The 15,762-nt window shown below is 40.5% G+C and overlaps 1 protein-coding gene and 1 long non-coding RNA gene across 2 annotated transcripts in view; both read left to right on the top strand.

Annotated features, from left to right (window-relative positions):
• Positions 1 to 1,678: 1,678 nt before the first annotated feature.
• Positions 1,679 to 5,358, top strand: LOC110016033 (uncharacterized). Its single transcript, XR_002291295.3, has 3 exons — positions 1,679 to 3,312; positions 3,408 to 3,515; positions 3,594 to 5,358. It is a non-coding gene; the product is annotated as an uncharacterized LOC110016033 (long non-coding RNA).
• Positions 5,359 to 11,364: 6,006 nt separating this feature from the next.
• The window catches only part of tnca (tenascin Ca), a 59,053-nt gene continuing 54,655 nt past the window's right edge, over positions 11,365 to 15,762 (top strand). Inside the window, exon 1 of the mRNA XM_023960503.2 lies at positions 11,365 to 11,554. The gene's annotated coding sequence lies outside the window, so the exon portion shown is untranslated. The remainder of the gene's footprint in view (positions 11,555 to 15,762) is intronic.

The raw sequence follows: 15,762 nt of genomic DNA, 5'->3' as shown, positions 1-15,762 counted from the left end.
TGGCACACATTACATTTTTTAACATTACTCCTATTTTTCCTTTACTGATATGGATGTTATGTTTGCGCTTCAACTTAAAGTCATTGACTTGATATTTAAATCCGCTGTCATTTTCAACAATTGCAGACTAAAATTTTCGCCACTTTTCAGAGTTAGAAATAAAATGTCAATCCAAACAGTAGAGAAAGAAAAGGAAAGTAAAAAAAAGAGCAGTAACTTTTGTTAACAAACAACAACATTTAAAATATATTACATTTTATTTTCATGTTGTTGTTTTTGTTTTTTTTACATAAAAACATCAAATCTTTTCAATCAGAAGTATGTAACTGTGTAATTTGGACATGCTGAGAAAAATCTCCGTTGATCAGAAATGTTTTCATAGTGTTGGTCAATAGGGGGCGCTGCTTACACTCTAAACTTCCTTTCATGTGGATTTTCAAAATAAGACTCGAGCTAAACCTCAATTGACACCTGATTTGAATTTTTAAAACCTGAAATTAGTTAATTTTATGCCAAAATCCTACGCCAACGATAATTAACAGAAAAGGTTAACAATAATGAAAAATTCACGATTAAATCCTTTCATTACGGATACTCTAAAAATGTGAGCTGACAAAGCAGAGGCTAACGTCGCAGAGTGTTTAGTAGTAAAATAGTCTTCCTTTCAATTAACCAAGTACAAATACTACAATGTTTTAAACTAAAGACTTATCAAAAATATCAAAATAAAAGCGGAAGTTTTGCGCGCACAGGAAGCAGCTGAAGGCCGTCTTTACGCACACCTGCGCGCGGTTCAAAATCGCATTTCCTGCACAGCAGCTTCATGTTTAAACAATGAAATAAAACAGTTGTGGAATTCAGTCCAATAGCCGTTAGAAAACATCTAGAAAAATAATCTTTGTTTGCTAAAAGTGGAACGTTTTTCTCCTTTTGTCTCTTGATGGAGGTTATGGATCTGCTTCACCTCAAACAGATAAGTAACTTTACTTTTGTTTTTTATTAAAAAAAAAGTGTCACTTCAGTATTACTACAGTCTCTCTTCATTGACGATTTTCTAGTAAACTAAAAATTTTTTTTCTATCCGTCACTGAAAGAGAAACCTCATTTGCAGAAAAACAAAACTACTTTTTCAGCAGTAAATTTAAGTTCACATTTAACCGTTTAGCAATAACAACAAAGTTTAAAAGCATTTAAAGACATGACTCTTAATGAAGTAAGTTAAGTGAATTCAAAGCTTTTGATATATTCAACTTATTTTTATTTTTAATTTAAACATAACAAAAGTTAGACAAATATCAAATCAGATTATTTTTGGATTAAAAGTTATTTACCGCAAGAAGAACAACTTGTTGCAACAGGAGTGTGTTTGTTTATCTATGGCGTTCCACAGGGTTTAATGTTGGGCCCAATATTTTACCCCCCGCTCTTTCTGTAATTTTTTGTTTGCTTTGTCATAGTTTTTAAAGATAGCGCTGTTTGTTTATGATAAAAACATCTTTTTTTAAAAAGAAAAAACTTTTTTTTTTAATTTGAAGAATGAGAAATTAGAAAGGAATAAAATCTCATAAGACTGGCGATCAAAGAAGGCATTTACAGACCAAACTAATCCTTTTTATTCTCAACATATCTGGGATGATAAATCACTGCACATGTTGCATCGATGTCCTAACATTTTTTTTTTTTTTTTTTTTTTTTTTTTTTTTTTTTAACATTTTTCAACTGTTGGACAGAAATTTGGTTTAATATTCATGCAAAATGGATAAAAGTTTCCTGAATCATGACAGTTTGTATTTTTCACAGATTTGTTTTTCTAGAACCCTTCTCACTTATTTATCTTGTGGTTAATTATAAACTATTATCATATTAGCAACTTTGAGGTTTTTTTTATAAATAATAATTTTTTCACAATAAATTTAGTTTTTAATCAAACAGCAAACTATTTGGTTGCATTTTTTGCCGATTGTGGAACAGCACGAGTGAGAACATTAAGAAAACCTTCTACTGGATTAGTTTATAAAATCTTTACCAGAAACTTCTTTTTTGGTGGAAAATTATTGAAAACTTGCTTTCTGTTCAGTTAGTTCTTTGTGGTTGTTTGTATCTCCACACATTTCTTATTGCCATTTACTATAAGTGTGTTTAAAAAAAAACCTTCCAAAATCAAATCAGCTTTAATCTTTAAAGCTGGAGGACAGATTGGATTTATCTGCCCTTGATTCTGAAAACACTAAAGCAGTTTGGCCCACAGAGAAAATGATGGACATTTGACCAACGTTGACATGTTTGAGCGTAAAGATCCGGCGTGAACAAACTTTTGGTTGAATGTGGTCACAAATACTAGATGATTTTGTTTTTCATTCTCTATAGATTTTAGAAGAGGTTTAGAGTTCTGTTTGTGTCAAAACTGCAACAGAAATGTAGTCGTAGTTCTATAAGCTGAAGAGACACCTGGGTGGACAAAACCTCAAATCTCGAAAGAGCAGCAGTTTAAACGCGTTGACTCAGCTTTCTTCTGATGCTGTGACATCATCTGGTTAGATACCTGTTGGACACAAAGATTTGTCTCCTGAACCTGAAACAAAGCAGCGTTATGCCTTTGACAGTGTCCGCTTGACGGCAACATTTGCATCCAGACTGTTGAGTCCTCGTTGGTCTGAAATAATCCCCTGATCATTAAGCGTGACATTCCAGGTTCGGGAGCAAAGCATGATGGTTAAGATGGAGTAACTCGTGTTAAAGGCTGAAACGACGACAAAGCTGCAAATGGTTCTTGGTGATTGCTCTGGAGAGAGCTGCAGGCTTCTTTAACGAGCACAATGAAGGCGGGAGAGCGTTCCGGTCTGAAAGAATCCTCCACCACCTGCTGATGAGCATCCAGAGACGGATGCTATGATCGTTTCGCTCTCATGAAACACTCAACAAATAAACAATGAAAATATGTCTGCAGGTTGTGTGTTTACTAGAGTAAGAGGGGTTTTCAGGCTGCAACTTAAGTTCAAATCGATGCGAAATGCACAGAGGACATTTTTAGTATTTGATTTGCTATAATCTTGTACATTGGACTAAAAGCTGTGTGTTTTCTAGAGCCCAACTCTAGTTTCATTTAAAAAAGGAGAGAATATAGGAATACAAGTAAAGACTGAAGTGTTTTATAGAAAATTTAACATGAAAATAAGTATTATCTTTGCCGGTTAGGCCATTGACTGTATATGAGAACTGGAATGAGTGACTCCTCCCCCCCCTGGCATTCCAAACAGGAAGTACCCGCTGGCTTCAAGAAGCCAAAGACTCCTGGAGAGAAATAAACAGCTGGTAGTCATTCTGTTTATCAGAATAAGCATTCTTGCTCCGATATCTTATTAGTAACTCGTCCTCACTAATTCTCTTTTCTTTTTTCTGTTGTTCAGGTTATTCAAGTAAAACACTGACCATTCAGATGTCTCAAAAGGATGTGGTGCCTGATGGGCCCCACATCCAGACTAGAACCGTTTGACAGATTTCCATCAAGCCGATTGGTGAGCGTGGTTGTCATAGTAACGTTGACTCGGAACGGCTTGGATGTATCGCTGCTTAACGATGTTGTCTGGTTCCAGTCCCGCTCGATTGGTCCAGTTCTCATTTACAGTCAATGATGACGTCTGGTGAGGTTGGGATGAACTCGGACCGTAGACGGATGAACCTGAAAGACGCTGATGGCGGTTGGAGGCAAGACGACGGAAGGGCGTCGGTCCAGGTGGAGAACGTGGTGGAGGAGGGCTACGGTGGCCGTTTTGGTTCCGCTTCCAGGACGGACTGTATTCAGTTCCAATCGGAAATGAACCGACACCAGCTCAAAAGATGGGTCCCAGAGCGGTTCCTGGTACTTGACCAAGGTCCGCTTTAAGCGAACCAAATGTATCCAGTCTGAATACAGCCTGAATCCGTTTTTCTTTTCAACAAACCTGCTCATTGAGGACTGGAAGGATCAGAGCCGTCTGGCGGCGCCACGGCCTTTTCAAGCGCTCTGCTCCAAACTCTGCATAGTTTCATATCATGACCCACATGAGCCGGTTTAACGGGGCTGAAATCAGGTCTGTCCTCAGGGTCTTGTCAATACATAATTAAAACAGGAAGCAGACACACTTCCTTTGTGTTGCAGCTGCTGTTGTTGGAGGGTTGTGGGTTAGAAGCTGTGAATGTTTATAGTTGCTCCTGATGTGAGTTTGTGTTTCCAGAGATCTACTCGGGAACAAACGGTTGAGTCATTTCCAAAACCCGCAGCTGCTTTCTGTGTTCTGCAGAATTTGACCAACATTTGGTGCCGTTTACGGTTTAGTGCTGTTGCTGTGGGATGTTTGGAAGGCCAGGATTGAGAAACCTCCACTCAAACAATCAAAGCAGCCCTCTATCTTGATGTAGAGAAACGCTTTCCAAACAGCTTTTCAGAATAAAAGCAGATGACTTAGAAATTAATTGTAACCATTAAAAGAAAGAAAGGGGTGGGGCTATGGGGGGGGGGCAAGGGGGGCAGCTGCCCCCAACAGCAAAAACCTCTGCCCCACACTCGCCCCCCCCAACTTTTATGTCATCATTATTAACAAAGATAAAGTAATCTTAAATCCCTTAGAGAAATTAAGGGATTTAAAAATAACCAAAGTAATATTATTAAATTATAGTAAAACAATAATATTAAAACGGTTAAAAATACACATTTTTAATCCTTTTAGTCGTGATGACCTTTCATCTGTTGTTTTGAAGTTTAAGCAAAAATAACAACCATTAAGTATGATTGTATAAAAACCACACGGGACTTTTTTTTTCTTAAAGTGATCAATTTCATAATAAAAGTGTTGAATTATTGTTTAAAATATTACAACAAACATTGAGATTCAAAATTTAAAATGCTCCAAAACCGAAAAATGTTCAAACGAATTTGGTAACAAAGAAAGAACTTAAAGACCAACTCTGAAAATTGTGTATTTAACATGTTCTTGTAGCATTATTCTGTTGATGCTACATCAGAAAATGGAGCTTTATTTTTTTATTGCAGCTAGCAGGACAGCATGTAAACAAGGCGCTCTCGGCAATGGGGAGGGAAAGGGGGGGGCAGGTTTTTCTGCACCAATAGTCCCCCGACACCTCAGAGGTAAATTTCTAATGAATTCCTGCCGCTCTGCAGAAACTATGTCCTACAAAATGACTTTTTAAAATGTTTTGGCTAAAAACGGCATCATCCAAAGACTAATGGGAACACTTTAAAACAGATCAGAAGATGATCAGAGCTGGACTTTATCAGTTTCAGGTTAGCAACAGTGTCATTTTCCATCATTTTTGTATGGTTTTTGTTCAAATGTAATAAAGCTTTTTGATATATTTGTTGACATTTGGGAGATGAGATGTCATTATTTTTCATAAAATCTAATTTGATTTGGCTTTACAAAGTTAAAGTAATGAAATTAGCTCAGATTTTGGAATAGAACAACATAAATCATAAAGAAATCACCTAAAAATGTAAATTTCAGCCTTCTGTGTCTTTTTTATGAAGGTTTTGCACCAACGGGCATCTAAAATTATTCATTTCTCAGTAATAGCCCTTTAGTTTATTTCTTTATACGCTGGCTTCCTTGGGTTTGTTTGCTTTTAGACAAACTGCTGGGTCCAGGAGACGATCTGCAAATGATGAGCCGAGTTTTCCATCCAGGCCCGGTTCCAGTCCACGGCAGCATCTGTGTGTCTGGACCTGCTCTTGTGATTGAGAAAAAGCAGGTCTGGAACCACGAGACTTGATGTTTCCTCAGAGTTTGGGATTCTGAGCGTCTCTGTGACATTAAACAACCCCGGCTGACTGGATCCAAACCAAACCTGCTGCTCGCTTTTGGATCTTCTCTTTCGTCACTTTTCACTGCATCAAACATGCGAGTCATCGTGTAGGGCTTTCCGCCTTCATGCAGCATTTATCATTTTGTTAGTTTGGCAGGAAAAAGGCTTTAAAATTGGTTTCCATATATGAATTTCAAAATAAACTTCACAGAATTGCGTTCTAACGCTGACACCAACCAGCGGATGCTCGTGCACAAATCCTCATTTCACTGTTATGCAATCAAAACTAGGAAATGCTCTGAATATTTTCATGTTTGGGATTATAACTACTTTTAATGCTTTCCTCATGTTTACCTCTGATGCCCTCAACATTCATTTTGAACCTGTTCCTTAGCGTTTTGGATCTGGATTCTGGATAGAATCTCTTTTTTTTCTGAGGTTAGACTCCGACCGATCATCCGGAGTCAAAGAAGAGGGGCTCAATAGAGAACCAGGAGATCCTGCAGATCCTCACCTGCCCTACAGCTTTGTTCAGACAGGTGGGTGCAGCAGTCCCCATGCAGCAGCATCAAACAAAGAAAATATACATTTATGTTTTCTTTTTACATAAAAAAACAGTCAAAGCTGCATGTGACAAATTCTTGAAAAAAAACCCAAGTTTTCCAAAATGGAGGCTTTTCTATAGATCTGGACTGTGTCCACATTTGAAGACTGCATCCTTTAATGGCCGCGGCCTTCCTGGGCGACGTTGGCCGGGTCCTTCGTCGAGCGGGTTGGCCGGATGTTAACGGCTGTGAATTTGGACTAGGGTTGTGCCGATGGACGATACCATCGTGATGGGTGACTGACATCCCGATGGAGAGACACCATCGTGATGCCACGCCCCCGCCACGCTGCGAGTCGACACCATAAGACGCGGTTACATGTGCAAAATATCTTGATAAGGAGTATTGGTCGGATTAGAATCCAACCGTGTAGATGGGCCCAGAAAAACTTTTTTAGATTATAAAAAACATTCACATGGGTCATACTTTCGGTCAGAATAAATAATTCGCACATGCGCAGTAGTGTTTTTAAAAGACGGAAGAGAAATTTAGTTCCGAGAAGCTACATACATCAGCTCGGTATTATACAAGATGATCTCCTAAACGTGCTTTTATTAATGTTACGGTTATTATGAAGCGCCTGATCGCTCATCATTTTAATTTTAATCCGTGTAGTCAGAGCTTTTTCTGTTGAAAAACGGAGCCGGAAGCCAGGATTAGCAGTATGCTAACACGTGCTAACAACATTAGCATGAGCATAAAATCCATGCGTGAAACGCTGCAATCTGCATGTTTGCTGCACATAAATATGTGGGAATAACATCAGCCTTTATTTTGTCGGGACACGACTGGAAACACAAATCCACGTGATTGTTTGAACGGTTTCTAAGGACTGAGCGGCCTTTCTGCTTCGAAGCTTACACACTGCGTTAGCTAGCGCTCCGAGCTCTGCCACGACACACACTTTTACCGGGAGACCCGCTTCTCCTAAATTCTGGTTGCTCGTTCACGTAGAGCTGCGGGACAGATCACAGTCCTAAGTCTCCCACACGTAACAAAGCATCCTTACTTCCCCTAAAACACAAAACTGTAAGTCCGTCTGCTCTGCTAGAGACACGGTCGCTCGCTGGACCGGACCACTTCTTTTCTATTTTGTTTATTTATTTATTTTTAAAGTCACTTCCCTCAGTTTAGACTGGATCATCGCAGATGAGTCATTTTTTGGGTAATAAAATAAATAAAGTAAAATAATGAATAATATTTATATAATAACAAAAAATACCCCCCCCCCCCCCCCCCCCCGGCGATATCATCGTCCATCCCGATGGTTGACTGCAAACATCGTCAACTGCCAATTTAGGGGACATCGCCCAACCCTAATTTGGACGAGTCTAGCCTTTAGATAATTCCAGCCATTACGTTGGAGAATGTCCTGTCGCCTAGCAACCACGAAACAGAGAGGTGTAGTAAACCAGGCATGAAGTTCAAAAGTTTCCCGGCTTATTTGATCCAACTTTTAAGCTTGGAGGTGTAATTATAAAAAGGTGTAATGATTTCCAACTCCGGGTCCTGCTAAACAGTCCGGCATTGTTGTCAGAAAATCTCAGGGTTCGGCCACAATGCATCTTGGGATATGGACAGCATAGGATACACCAGACCGATCCTTCGGGAAAAAGAAGGTCGTATTCAGCCTAGTTGGCCGCCTATTCATGGAGTCTTATAATTTGGACAGCACTTGTCGCGGCGCTATGACATAAGTGGCATACAAATGCGTCCGCGGGAAGAGCGCACCGCTCTAATTCGGTCACAACCTTTATCTGCATAGCAACAATTTTATTTTTGATCGCCTGGGTTTAACGAACAAGTCTGTCATTTTTAGATGAATTGGCAAAATAAATATTTTGGATTTCTTTCCATTGAGAAAAGAATTATTTTACGCCGGGTAGGTGTCGCAAGAACAAGATGGCTGGTTCCAATTGTAGCAGGTTTTATTAGCTCAGCTAAAAGTCCTCAAAGGTGACTGAGGGTCAGGCAGGCGGGGGTCAATAACGGGCGTGAGAGCATCAGAGGAGAGACGGGCTGGCCAGGATCCAGGCGAGGGTCGCGGCAGGCGGTCAGGACACAGAAGATCAGGTCCATTTATAACGCTCGCTAAAGAAGGCAGAGTGACATAAACTGCACAAAAGCACAGCTTCAGTATGCTGTGGTTGATTGAATGAATGAGAGTCAGGTGTGCGGCTTCCAGGAAGGGTGCACTGGGGTTGCTGGGAGTTGTAGTGTGGTTGGAACACTGGAGATGGTTCCCGCTGGTGACCAGAGGGGGAGACAGAGTTCTGACTTCTGACAGGTATAAGTTTTTTTTTAAATGTGCCGAGGATGAAATTTGGAAAGAAGAATTGTGAACAATCTGGTCCTTGAGTTCAGAACTGCAGCAGCTGCAGGACAAAATCATCAGCTTGTCTTGAAATGCAGGCGAAGGATTCTTGGGTTTTCAGTGGCATTCATTGAGTTTTCTGTAGTTTTTAGATTTGATTCTGTGGAGTTCTGGATGATGTTTCCTGTGAAAACCAAGAAGTTGTTTAAAAAACAAAAACCTTATCAGAGGTTTTTGCAGAATGCTTATGAAACATTGAAGCCGGTGAGACGCAGAAGAGCCTCACCTCTGAATGGACCTAAGAGGTTTTTCCAAGCAGAACTAAAAGAAGGTCCTGCTTCAGGTCATGAATAATGTATCCGTGGAATGGATTTCCTTCTTATTTTGCCAGCAGTCCCTTTTTTAGAACCATGAAGTCGGCCAACTGTGAGGTTCCACCCAACATCCTCGGCGTCTATCCGAGATTCTGATTGGAGGAGGAATGAAGACGAGGGTTGGTCCTGTAGAGGAACCCCCAAAGACTTCTTTTTGTTCGTCTGATCAAATTATCAATCATGTGGGACCCAAAACTCTTAAAACTGAAAACTGGGGTGAGAAAACCTCAAATATTAAGCGTATTCTTTTCCTTAAATGATGGGAAAAACCATGTTTGCAAATGTATGTAAAGCTCCACTCTGATCATCTTTTAGTCGGTTTGCAAAGGCGACACTAAATAACACACTTTCTACGAGATAGAGTAACTCTTCGTCTGTTTATGTGATCCATGTGAAGCGGCTGATTCGGATACAAAGACAGACGGCTTATCCTATCTGCTTTGACCTGATAAGCGGCACATAATTAATAAGAAGTGTTGCACATGGGCACAAAGCTGCTTTTCTCTGCTTCAGAATCTGCTGGAATCACATCATTGCCGAAGTTTCAGTGTTGAAATGGAACGTGGCACATCAAACAACCAAAAAGGGTCCTTCAAATGATAAGAAAATACAGAAACGGGACCCTAGAATAATTTTTAACACATTTTATTCTATTAAATATGCATGAAAAGGTTTCCTTGTTTCCTTCTTCCGCATGTTGTGGCTGAATTCATATTTAATAGACTACTTCCAAACACAGAGCGCCTTTGTGTTTCCTTCTGATCACTGCGGTTGCATAAAGCTTCAGTCCCGACTGTCCCTACGGGTGGATCCGGGCAATAAACGGTCAAACCTGTACAGAGCACGCTGTTGACCCACACATATCAAGGTTTTCGACTGCTCAGGGAATCCATAGAGAGACAATGTTCATGCGTGTTATTTATTTTTTTATTATTAGCATGCTGCAGGCGACAGGTCATAGAGAAAACTTTTACAGCACATAAAGGGTAGATGCAGGCGTGTCGTGTGGATTTTTCTTTTTGACTTCTGCAAAACCTGAGCACAGTGCAAGGAGCCCATAAGCACTGTTCACGTGATAAATTTGTACTCCATGCATTCAACCCGTTAGAAATGAGGACATTTGACAATTGGAGCACAGTAGTTTTTGTGGACATCTGAGGGGAACTAGCGTGTCATGTGCCCACCCTGTGCGTGCGGCGTTTACTTAACAATGACTGGTCTGCCGTTGGGACTCCATGCGACAGTATCACCCATACCTCATAAGTGCGTGCAACTCGCATTAGCCTTACAAATACTTAATGGTCGTACCACACGCATGACAATGGTATTCTCCATTTTTCTTCCTTTGAGGTGGCCGTATGAGTCTCAAGGGAACTGCAAGACACACCTCGTCCCCTTTAAGATGCAGCCGCTAACATCTAGCTTGGTACGGTACAGTTTAGAAGTGTTTCCACCCAAAGTGCGACTGCAGCAAAAGCGACGCTATCAACAACAACAATGGAGGTCGTCCAGCAGCTCACCTTTTGGTGCTTTTTATATGCTGTGGGCGGCGTATAGGAATACGCTGGCGTTGGTCTGGAGCTTTTCTTTTGTTGTAATGACCTTCCACCAATGAACAGGTTTCAACAGTAGCTCCGCCCTAACCACCGATTAAAGGTCCCTCTATGGCCCCTTTAGTCAGTGGGGGTCCAAAGGATAGTATGGTTTGGTCCGGCTTAATGGGTCCTTCTATAATGCTCAAATACCGGACCAGGCTTCTACGACCCTCCATGGGCTCGGTCAACCCCCCGGGACTGAGGCTTAAAACACACAGCTACACACTGCTGTGTGTTTCTGCTACAGACTCATGCGCTGCAGGCAGCAGACATCCCAGCAGCGTCCGTCCAAATGCCGAGCTTTCACGGAGACTCCTATCAGGGATGACACAGACGTTGTCCTGAACGAGTGTAGAAATGATTAGAACGTTTGTATCTCAGTGAAAATTCCGTTTTTATCCTGAGTGGCGGGTCACCGTGACATTTCCCTGCGACCTGCAGCCTCCTCCACCACACCTACAACCGCCTTAGAAGGTGGTTGAGGATTCAAACCTCTGCTTTAATTTGCTTGGTAAAGAGGCTGCTGGGTTTTGGGGAAGCTGTTGGAGAGCTGCATGCAGACGAGCGCCGGCTCTAATCTGTCTGGAAACGCTGACCTCCTTTTGTCCACTTGATGGCTTATTACCACTATTGATTTTGGCTTCTTTATTTTACAGACTTCCTGCGGGGCGGCAGATGACCCGCCACATATCTGCTGCTGAAGAGCACCAACCTATATCAGTCCAGTTTTTTCAAGATAACCCCACTATTTTGATATATATCTATATTTTTTAAAACTTTCCTCAGCAGGAGAGCTGGAGCCGAATTGGAACTTAAATTTTTTTCCTGGACGACGTGGTTTCATCCAGCGCTGTTGGATCGCGTGTTGTAAGTCTTAAAGCTCCACTTCTTGACTTGAGTTGGTTAAATCAGGAACATTTTTAATGAAACGTTGAAGGTTTATGACATTTGAAGTTAACTTAATTTTTCCACTTTTTCTTTGAGTTTTTGAAGTTTATTCATAAATGATGTGAAAAGAGGTCATGATGTTTTTGTGACTTTTTTTTTAACGTAATGGAAAATTTAGAAATAAATAAATAGAGACGGAAAAGATTTTCCTGAACGTTCATCAGCAGAAAAGGAAACTGATGCTTCCATCTATAGATTCCTTTCCGCCCAGAATGTTGCTCTATAGGTTAATTCAATGCTCTGTCAGCTCGGCGTGAGGATTAAGGATTAAGTTTACGTGCCGTTGTCCAGTTTTTCTAAAGCTGAACTGTTTCGTCTCTTTTCACAACTGTTACTCGGTATTTCCAGTTTGTATTTGAATGTCAATTTTTGTTTAAATTACAGCATAAACATGTTTGATGTTGTAGAAAAGCATGAGATTCCTTCAGCTAAGACAGGTTTTCTTTTAGCTCAGTAAAATGGATACTAGGTAAAGTCGTGAGTTGGGAAAGTGGTTCAAAAATCCAATGTAAATGCAGTTTTTGTTATTTTTCCACATGTTTGATCATCATCAGCTTCTTGAATCATTTTTTGTACCTTTAATCTGGGATTCGGATGGATGGATAGACCTTTATTGTTACAAGTACAATAAAATCCATAAAGTGCTTCCTGGTTTGTGCAACACTCATACATCAAAACAACCAATAGATGGAAAAAAGAGTATGACTAAAAATAATAAAGAATGCATAAAAAAAGTTTTATTCGGTACAAACTTGAAATTCAAATTAATCTGCTGTCAAATAAAAGTGCATTTGGCATTAAAGATACAATCAGTGTTAAACTTGTTAAAACCAGAAAACAAAAATAAATAAATGTGAAGAAAGCGTCCACTGCTATTCAGGTTTAATGTTTCCATAGCCGTGTTGAAATTAATTACTGCAGTGGGTTAAAAAGAGCCGGAGGAGCTCTGTTACTCTGTCGCCTTTCTGTGCAGTTAGCCGGGAGTCCTTTGAGTAGCTATTGGAGGAGGGGGGCAACTGGAACTCCCCCCAAGGCAAAAGAGTAAAACTACTGGAGTAGGAGTAGGCCGTCGTGGTACTAGTAGTTGTAGTAGTAGTACTGGAATAGGTCGTCTTTTTTCTCTGTCTGATATTAAATTCAGTGTAAAACGATAATATATGTTAATACTTGCGTGGACCTTATCTGCTCAAAGCCTCATTTCTTTTTTTTTTTCTCTGAAATTTGTGAAAATATTCAATAAGTTGTAAAAGTAATTGATTCAAAGTCCGAATAAGCGGACGGCCACATTGTGCCTTCAGCTGTTGAAGTTGTTGAGAGCAGCCGCTGGCCGACGTGCCGCCACATCTGCTCTGGACCGCTGGCGGTGGGGGTGGGGGTTGTGTGTCCCCCCCCCGCATCCCTCAAACGCCGGTCTGGGTGGTGTTTGTGTTTTCCTCACCATGGTTTTGCTGACAGCTGGAGTCCGCTGGAGATGGAAGGCAGGCGGAGGGGAAAACACATGCCGAACAGAATCCATGAAGGGTGTCGGGGAGCCACATCGCCGTATCCAAGGAAACGGAAACAGTCCCTTTTTAGAAAGAGCAGTTTGTTAAAAGGCAAAGATTCTGCTTTTTTTTTTAAATGTTTTTGCACCATAGTGAGAATGTGAAAACCATCAAGGCTTTAGAAAAGTAATTTCAGAAAAATGCCCAAATGCCTGAATGCAGCATCTTTTCTGAACTACAGAATTATCAGTTTTTTGACTCCAGTTTTGCAGAAAAATTGTTTGTCTTAACCTCCTGACCACCAACAATGCAAATGTGTCCGCTGTAGAGCGCATCCTAAACCAGAGTACCTCCCAACCACTTCATACAAATGAATGAACCCCTTTTTGTCTCTGCAGAGGACATTTGGGGCTTTCCAATGATACCAATTGTGAGGGAGCCAAACTCAAGGAATTGTAGTTTTTGGTGGAGCAATTAGATAATTGCACTGACTATGGAGATGCAGTTATCAGACAGTTCTGGTCTACAGAGGAGTCCGTTTCTGATTTAAATCGGAGGACTTTGTACATACTGATAAACTCGAAAGCTTTTTTGTTAACATGAAAAACCTTCACATGACTGTTTGTGGACATGCAGATGGGCGTAGCGTTAGCTGCCCTCATGTTGGAGTCTGCAGACATAACAGCGAAGAGAAATTCTAAACCCCGTTAAAACCAGAAGGACGGCTGTCAATCAGCAGAAGATGGAATATCAACCTCGGACAATGCTCAGAAGATGGATCCTTTTATTTCACAGCATTACCATTATATTAATAAAATTGCTTAATTAATTCTTAAAGATGGTTACAATGATTGATCTCTCATTATATTCCTTCACTTCCAAAAATGGATTCATGATTTTTTTCTAATGAAAGTAATCTGCACATATTTTACATAACTGATCTTGTGTTGATTTGTAAAACAGAGTTATGTCTATTTTTACATAATAATTAAGTCAACTTTGTCATGGGATTTATTAATACTTACGGATTTTTTTATTCTGTCTGATAGAAGTTAGGAAGCGGATTATGATAAATCATGTAATAAAAATGGTTACGGTAGAACAGGGGTGGGATTATATAAGTTTGCTTCCTTCCACTCCCTTTCAAGCAATATTTAATTGAACGTCCTCGTGTGACTTCCACCTCCTGCGTGTCGGTTACACAAACATGGATGTAAAACCACCAACCTTAAAGGCGTATACGCGCCGTGGAGAAATTTGTGCTTATATTAAGTCATGAAATTGGACAATCCTTGGAGTATCTGACTCTGGTAAACTGGTTCAGTCTGAAATGAACAGGAAAAGTTTGGGTAGCTGATGGTTCTGATCATTGAGGACTAACATTAATAAATGTCCCTCATCTTTAAACTGTGTTTTCTGATTCACAATGCTCAGAAATATAATTTTAGGCTGAATTTTCTCTCTCCAGTATCAGAGATATTGAACAAGAACATGTTAAAAACACCATTTTTATCAAAGTGGGTGCGTTTCCTTTCAGCTGTACCTGTTCAGGAATCCTCAGTCAAGGAAGAAAAAAAGGGGTCTAAAAGTAGAGCGAGACAAAGATGAAACGGAAAGAAACCCGAGCAAGTATTGACGGAACAGTCACTGAGCAACGCACAGCATTCGCCATTGAAGTGCAGCTCAAAGTGAAGCCAAAGCGCCTGAGAGGAAACGCTCAGATCTGAGCGTTCCTCCATCCCTCTGCGCCTCTGAAGGGAAGTCGGAGGGAAAGCGGCGCTGGGCACATCGATTTCTGCATGTGCAAATGTTCTTCACGGCCGCTTTGGATACATTTGAATGCAGCTTATCTTCTGAAGCTTATGGTCGGCTGATCCTAAGGAGCAAAGAGGGGTTCTGTGGTGGAGCGGAAGCCTCTGCTGGTGGGATTTCTGTCAGAACCTGGATATTCTGATAACATAATCTTAAATATAAATGCCATTGGAGCAAAGCCGTGGAGAAGTCAGAAAGAAGTCACTCTTGGGTTTTTACAGGGGTCGGACTGTCCCAAGTCAACCTTACATAAGAGTAGGGGCTAAATGACTGAAAATGAAAGTGTCATTTATAATTTAAATACTGACCGCTCTATTCTAATGTATAGTTTATTTAAGTGTAGGTCTTGGACCAGCACATCTATGGATTTCAATTCTGTCTGGTGTATTTACAGACACGTTCTTTTGGAATTATTGTAGAGATTTTCCGTGTTCTTGTTGTTTCTTTGTAATTAACTTGCCTTACTCTCATGGTAAATGTAGCATATCAAAGATTTGGGTGAAGATACATGTCCAGGTTTCTTTCTCTGCATCGTATGCCTTTACAAAACGAGGAGTGTTTTTGTGGAACTGGTTTTCATTTCATTTTTTTTCTCCCTTTTTTTCTCCCTTTTTTCTCCCCCTGGTTTTCATTTCAGGTTTCCTAAAGGTAACATGATGGTACAGTCCCCCCCCCCCCCCCCCCCTTGTCACCTAAATATGGTTCAGTCCTAAAGCCAGAACTTTTGGCTTTTATTACACTCAGCTAAGTATAGGATGATGTCTGACGATGTGTTTTCTGTCTGTCTTATTCAAACATTAGACTTATCCCTACTGTAACCCTAGACAGGAT

The sequence above is a fragment of the Oryzias latipes genome, chromosome 12 (genome assembly GCF_053564925.1).
Source record: "Oryzias latipes strain Hd-rR chromosome 12, Olatipes_Hd-rR_3.1".
NCBI lineage: Eukaryota > Metazoa > Chordata > Actinopteri > Beloniformes > Adrianichthyidae > Oryzias > Oryzias latipes.
Note: the sequence above shows the minus strand (reverse complement) of the source record. Positions and strands in the feature narration are given on the sequence as shown.